Genomic DNA, 7,408 nt, shown 5'->3' with positions numbered 1-7,408 from the left:
TCGTCTTCGCTTCTAGCGTTACCATCATCACTATCCTTGCTTCCGGAGTTACCGTCATCAACATCCTTGTCTTCGACGTCATCATTTTGAGCACCTCTTCGCCCAACCATCGTTTTCATCAACACTACTTGTCATCATTTTTGGGTATCATTTTGCATCATTGTTTTGGTGAGGAGTGCTTTCGATTGCGCACCTTCCTAGTTCCGGTGGGGGTCACAACCACGCACTTTCCTGGTGGGGATCGGATCATTGCTGGCTTGCATTGCATTTTCATTATAGTTCAAGTCTTGCACTCACTTTCGATTTCGATTGCTCACATTCTAATTTCCGTGGGGGTCACAACCACTCACTTTCCTGGTGGGGATCGCGTGGGTTTCTCGCTAGCACTACAGTTTGTGCCATGTCTTCGGTCAACGTCGACTATTTACCCTCTCATAATAGAAGAAATAGAGTGGACCGTTGTCGCGAAAATACGACGAGGATACGTGAACTTGAGGCAAGACCCCGAGGCCTCCGACCGGAAGATATGAGATTCGTATGTTTATATTAAACAATTAATGGAAAATGAGAAAGATTGACAAATTTCATTAACAGATAGAAAAGAAAAATTACAATCAATCCCAAGATTGGGATTACAAAAGTTTTATCTTAAGGAGATTACTAGAATAATAGATTAGAGGAAATAAGAGATTATGATTCTTGAGTGATATGGCTTTGATAAGGAATTTTGGATTTTGAGAGATATGGCTTCTGTAGGGAAATTTTAGGGTTTATGGATTCCGTAAGGAAATTAGGGTTTTTGAGTGTTATGGCTTCTGTAGGGAATTTAGGGTTTATGAGAGTTATTGGCTTCCCTAAGATAAGGGAGCTGAGAAGGAAAAGAAAAATAATGGAGAGAGGATGAGTGTAAAAAAAAGATGGAATATATATGGATTTCCCCGTTCATCATATCATGTCCACTTTTTGTTGCATGGCCTCTACGTTTAGTTGCATCTATATTTAGTTGCATGACTTTTTCTTTTAGTTGCATGGCTTCTTCTTTTAGTTGCATGCGACCGTCCACATGATTTTAGTTTTCTTCACTTCAGTTTAATTAGCCACATGTTCTTGATATCCGTTTGGTTTGCGTCCAGCCTCGTCCGGTCGCCAGTTCCGTCCGGTCGCTGATTGCCGCCGCCGGTTCCATCCAGTCGCCGATTGCCGCGGTTTTGCTTACCGACCCGGTTTCCGGTTTTGCGGTTCTGATTTTGCTTTATCAGCTGATTTCCAATTTTTGGGAACTTGGACACCATCATCCATCAAGACAAAGTGGCCAAAGTGCTCTTAGCACAAATGAAAAATGAGGGAGCTCAAGGTGCTTATATAGCCAGGGCCTTAAGTTTCCTATCTATGTGGGATAGTTCTAATTTCTCTATCTTCTCAAACTTCATTTTCACATAACTTGATATGTATTTCTCCATTTTGTATATAGTAAAATACATTTTGAAGCTCTTGAGTATATCCATCTTTCTATAGTAAGCTACTAATATAATCTAAAATACTTATTTCATTATTTTTTACATAGTGTGTGAAGATTCACACGACATTCGCCCTCACCAAACCTGCACATCTACCGGTATGTGCCAATTGTGATGAGGCCCCATTTTTGTTTAATTTAATTTTTCGTTGATGTACCCTAATTGCCATTGCCATCCGATCCACCATATTCTTCGTTTACTCTTTGCATTTCCATAATCGGTTGTCATGGCTCTCTTTGCTCCTCTTGAGCATAATGCTTTATGCCTCGTGCATGTGCCACCTTCATTTCGACCATCTCCTTGGTCATTTAACTTTCTTTTATCATCCTTTGTTGCTCCATACATGCCTTTCGAAAGACTTATCGAAATACTGTGGTTGAGTACTCTTAGCGATTCGTTGTTTAGCGGCATGCTCTCCTCTCGGTCCTTAAGTGACCACATTGCATGCTTCCCACTTTGTCCACTTTCTTGGTATACTCTTGTGTTGGAATTGACCATGACTTCTATGCTAGTATTATCCTTGTTAGATTTTGTGATCACATCTTTCGTATCCACTTGGCCCACATCTTTGCTTTTTGAGGTTTGCTTGGTTGAAACCATGACTCATATTTACAAAGACCATCCGACTTAACATTGCCAACCTCATGAAGGCATTGATGTCATAAACTCAAGTATATCTTTACACCGAACTTTTGTTTGACGTGCAGGTATTCATGGTGGAAGAACCTTATCCGTTTGATAGATGACATTTTTTGCCTATAGTCGTCATTGTTGTGGTCCCATGCCAAGAGCTTTGCCTCTTCAGTTGTGAGGCCCGCTTATATTTTGCACTCGGCATACTTGAAGAAGAAAGTGGTTGGGTTCTCTCGAACAAGTTGTCGGCGTGCCACCAATTACAATGTAATTGTATTGATCATGCTTCCTCACGTCAAAGTCCTCAGTTGTGGAACATTCTTCGGGATCCACCATTACAATAAAAGGCACAACTATAGCATGTGGATTTATTTTCATTTTTTTCTTGAGATTTTGAACATGGATTTGGTGAGGCTCTCTGATCTCAAGTGGTCTTCGTCTTGTTTTAACATCTACTAGTGGCCTATGAATGTGTGGTATAGGCAAATTGAAGACCCCTTTTCTCACCAATTTCCAATGCATTAACTCTCTTCGAATCTTATTCTGCTCAGATGACAAAACACTGGATGTTAGCTTAGCATTTGGCATCGCCCTAGTTTCCTCATCTTCAGTTGAGGTTGATGATTCAAAGTCTAACATTTTTGTCATCTTCTTTTTTGCCGGTCTTGATTGCACCTTTGAGGCTGTTTTGGAGGCCTTTACCTGGGATGGCGAGGCATCCCTTAGAGTTATGTGGCCTTGTATATATGGTCTCAAGGTTACAATTAGATTTTATAAACCCTGAAGATTGACTTTAAAAGATTCAGGCCCACAACACTTCTTGACAAGCTGATCTTCCAAGAGGTACACTTTACATACTCCCTTAGAGCAGTCTATCATGACAAGAATGTTGATGGAATTAGAATCTTCATAGTTAAATCGTAAAAATACGACCATACATAAAAGGAGTGTCTTTTTCAAGGCGACTGTCACCCTTCTTCTTTGTAGTATAACATGACTTTCTTCTTCGAATCAACGTGCTACATACACCATTCGTTGTCCATTAGGTCACAGTCAGGAAGGTCCTCACCACCAGGAGCTGCTAACATCTTTTTCTGGCTAACTTCATCAAATGGTTGAGATTTAGTCTCCGCATTGAACAAAAGCTTCTTTCCTCTCTTCAAGTTCTAGGTAACTACTTGTTTCTGGGTCTCTACCGGAGAGCCTATCCGATAAGTTCTCAAACGACCTATTTAAGATAGGACGTGGAAAATATATGTCAGTTGGGTCCTCAGATTTAGGCTACCTAACAAAATTGCCATAGGTAGACTAAGACTAACACTGGCAAGCGACTTGTGTCAGTCCCTTTATTTCAATTAATGTTAGAGGTAAAAATCATAGACCTTTATTGTAGATGTAAATTTGTTACAGCCTATTTAACTCGGAAAATCATAATTCTTAAGAATTTTGCTAGGACATATTTCATATCGAACCGTAGGTAAGGTCACATTGATATCATAACCCTAATTTGTGTGATATTTTCTAGTGTTTTAATCAACTTTAGGTCAAGTTCCCTATTTCAGCAATGGTGCTAAATGTTACAAAATCAAGCAATTTTTTAAAAAACTATCCTAATTTGCCATCTAAATTGGTGTATGGACACACATATGCCAATAATTTTTCAAAAACACAATATTTCGATACGGCATATTGAGTTTCTGTTTAAAGTAGGGGTTTTTTAAAGTAGGAGTTCCTATTTAAAAGACTCCCTCGGATCAGGAACTCGATACATCATATCGAGGTCATGTTGATAATAGATGCTTTTAAACAGGAACTCGATACGACGTATCGAGTTTCTGTTTGTATCAGAGTTATGATATGTATATAGATGGTTGAAAAAATAATAAATATAAGAGTGTCCGTACAATAGTGTTGCTTACCTAGAATCCGTGCGCTCAAGCTTCTTCGAAGACATGATTTTCGGGTTAGGTGCTGACAGTGAGATCGACGATTGTTGTTGCGTTGGTGTAGCTTTGCGTGCTCTGGGCTTCGTGTGCTCTTGATTGCACGTGTGAGATCTACAAATGAGGAGGTCTTTCTATTTATAGGGCTTGGCCACTGTGGTTAAAGTAATTGTGGTTAGTCCAACCATAGTTGGTTACCTACAAGTTAGTTACTTAGACCTAAAAGATAGTTTGTTAGACTTTAGTACACTTTGTTAAATACTCAAACCAACATATTTATGATTCTCTTATGTTTTTGATTGAATGTGATGGTCATGAATCAAACAATGATTGAATAGTCTAACCAACATATTTATGACTCTGTAATGTTCATTATTAAATATGAAGATCATGAATGAACCAATGATTGAATACTCAAACCAACATATTTATGACTCTAATGTTTCTTATTAAATATGATAGTCATGAATGAACCAATGATTTAAAATTTAAACCAACATTTATATGACTCTCTAATGATTGTAAATATATACTATATGTATATAAAAATTGAATGTATATATACTATATGTATACTATATTCTTAACTTTTTTTATTTAATACACATTATAGGAGTACCAAGTTGATTTACACGTGGGGAATAATAATTTATGAATGATTGTTACTTCATTATTGCACAAATGATTGGGATTATACTTGCATATTTATGTCTTCATATATTTGGGTAATATTATACTATATGTATAAAGTAAATTTAATTTTAATTCTAGACTACAGGATTAATAAGGTATAAAATATAATTTATGGACATTATACTGATTAGTGTATATAGTTATTAATATAATTAATAAAATTATTATATAAATAATAATGTCTTTCTTTATTGAGGAAGCTTATGTTTATAGAGGGGCTTATCATTTGTTTCAATCTCTTATATTAGCCTAAGCACATAACTTGGAGAGCTCTGTGTTGACCTTAAGCCATGAGTGAAGACGCGCCGTTTTCGATTGAAGAATATTGCTTGTCATCAAACTCATTGTTTTCTACCGAAGTGTGTTGTCTGTCGACAGACTCACCATTTTCTATCGAAGAATATTGTCTATCGATAAACTCACCGTTTTCCATCGAAGAATATTGTTTGTCGATAAACTCTCACCGTTTTCCATCGAAGAATATTTTCTGAGCTCATCTTCTCCTAAAGCTCATGTGAATAATGACTCATGTGAAGAGTTCTTTATTGAAGAATACGATATTAATAAAGATACAAACAATGAAGGTAATGCCAATGAAACATTGAAGATCATGGGCATGCAGCCTAACAACAAAGAAATTGATTGTAACGTGGTTACCCCAATTTCTAGGCAAGAAGAGAAATTGGGAAGCCCTATGCATATTAGAAGAATCCCACGTAGAATTTGTTTGGCCAGATTTAACTTAGTGACATCAGATAAGCAACTTGGATTTGATGTCAACAAAACATGTTGTGGTTGTGGCTGTATGCAATGATTGGAAAATCAAAGTTGCGAGAATTAAGGCGTTATTATTTTTCGATGTTTGGTGTTGAGCAAGACACTTACCTCAGCTCACATATGCAATTGGTGTCTTACAAATCTTCGGGGATCAAACTATCATTCGAGTATTATATCTTCCATGCACAACAAATATGTAGAGTTGCATTCAAACTTGCGCTATGTGTTAGTAACACGTGGCTACATAAAGTACAACAACGTCTTCTTAACGGGGATTAGATGCTCAATTGTAAAGAGGTTCCAAGTATGAAAGGTGCAATTGGAAGACATGTTATTGGTTGGATGAAAAGTTACTTTCAGTCAAATTGTGATGTAATGCCCACTACAGGCAGGATGCACCTCTCTGATAATTACACACATCGGGAAATGTATGATGTCTATCGATCAGATATCGTGGACTCAAGTAATAAATATGTCACATACAACCAATTCACAAGATTGTGGAGAGCATGGTTTTCAAATGTTATTATTCTGCGTAAAGTATGCATGGGGTATTGCTCAATTTGTGCAAATCTTAAAAGTTTGGCTAAAGGTGCGAAGACATCAACGGAAAAGGATATGAGTAAGAAGTTACTACAGGAGCATCGTGAGGCACAATCGTTAGAACGAAAGAAGGCGATGCATCATAGAGAGAAGTGTTTGAAGAGGCCCAAACAATACATGTGCATAATGATCGATGGCATGGACCAGAAGAAGATGAGCTTGCCGCATATGTGGAAGCACCCCAAAGACATCAATGATGAGTGCCTTGTTCAAATGCACTTGGTGGGAAGCTTGGCTTATAATAGGTTAGTTGGACCTCACATCTTCATTACATACCCCAATGTTCACAATGACCCTAACCTAACAGTTACAGTGATTCACCGAGTTTTGATGTCTTGGGGCCAACCGTTCCCCCCTCTTCTATACATTCAATTGGACAATATTGCTAGAGAGAACAAAAATTCAACTGTGTTTGGCTATCTAAGTATGTTGGTCAACCAAGGATTGTTTAGAAAAGTGAAAATCAATTTTCTTTTGGTTGACCACACACATGATCATATAGATCAGATGTTTAGCACATTCTCTAGACAGTTGTCATTTGTGATGCTTTCACATTAACAAAACTATTTGATGTCATTTGTGATGCATATACACCACGCCCAAAAGTGTTATACTTGAAGGAGGTATATGACTTTAAGATATATACATCAGATGGGGGTGTTGGGAATGTTAAAGTGCTTGCCCAATTAGACAATATAAGCTTTAATCACATTTTTATGATAAAGAAAAATGAAATAAGTGGTTCTACACTTTTGTATGCCAAACAATATTCATCTTCTACAAAATGGGAACCTGAAGGTGGTTCCCAGTTCTTACTTTGTATACCGACTACAATAGTCCATGGAGCTAAACAAATGCCAATTGAGAAGAGAGGATAGTTGCATAGTGACTTGGTATTGGAACAAAAACACTTATGGATCCAAGCCTTAACAGAAAAAAGAAAGCATATTGAGGCCGCAAAGAAATATGCCGCACAAAAAGACACACCATGGTGGGATGTATTTTTTAGTGATCAGAAAGGAATTATTGACAATTGTGTATCTGGTGATAATTGGACCTTGGAAACGCCATTCACATGGTCGCTAGAACATGATTGTGTAAATAAAACTCCGGAGCAACCAACAAATGTGATTAATGATAGTTTGGTCCATCCACAACAAAGAGACATTTATGTGGGACCAAGGATGACTAAAGCAGCTGAAGCTAGATGGCAAGGCAATTTGCAAGAGCTCACAGCGGGGA

Source organism: Azolla caroliniana, unplaced genomic scaffold (genome assembly GCF_043228905.1).
Source record: "Azolla caroliniana isolate FFs.n. ecotype wild unplaced genomic scaffold, voAzoCaro1.0.p SCAF_18, whole genome shotgun sequence".
Taxonomy (NCBI): domain Eukaryota; kingdom Viridiplantae; phylum Streptophyta; class Polypodiopsida; order Salviniales; family Salviniaceae; genus Azolla; species Azolla caroliniana.
This window is presented reverse-complemented; position numbering follows the sequence as displayed.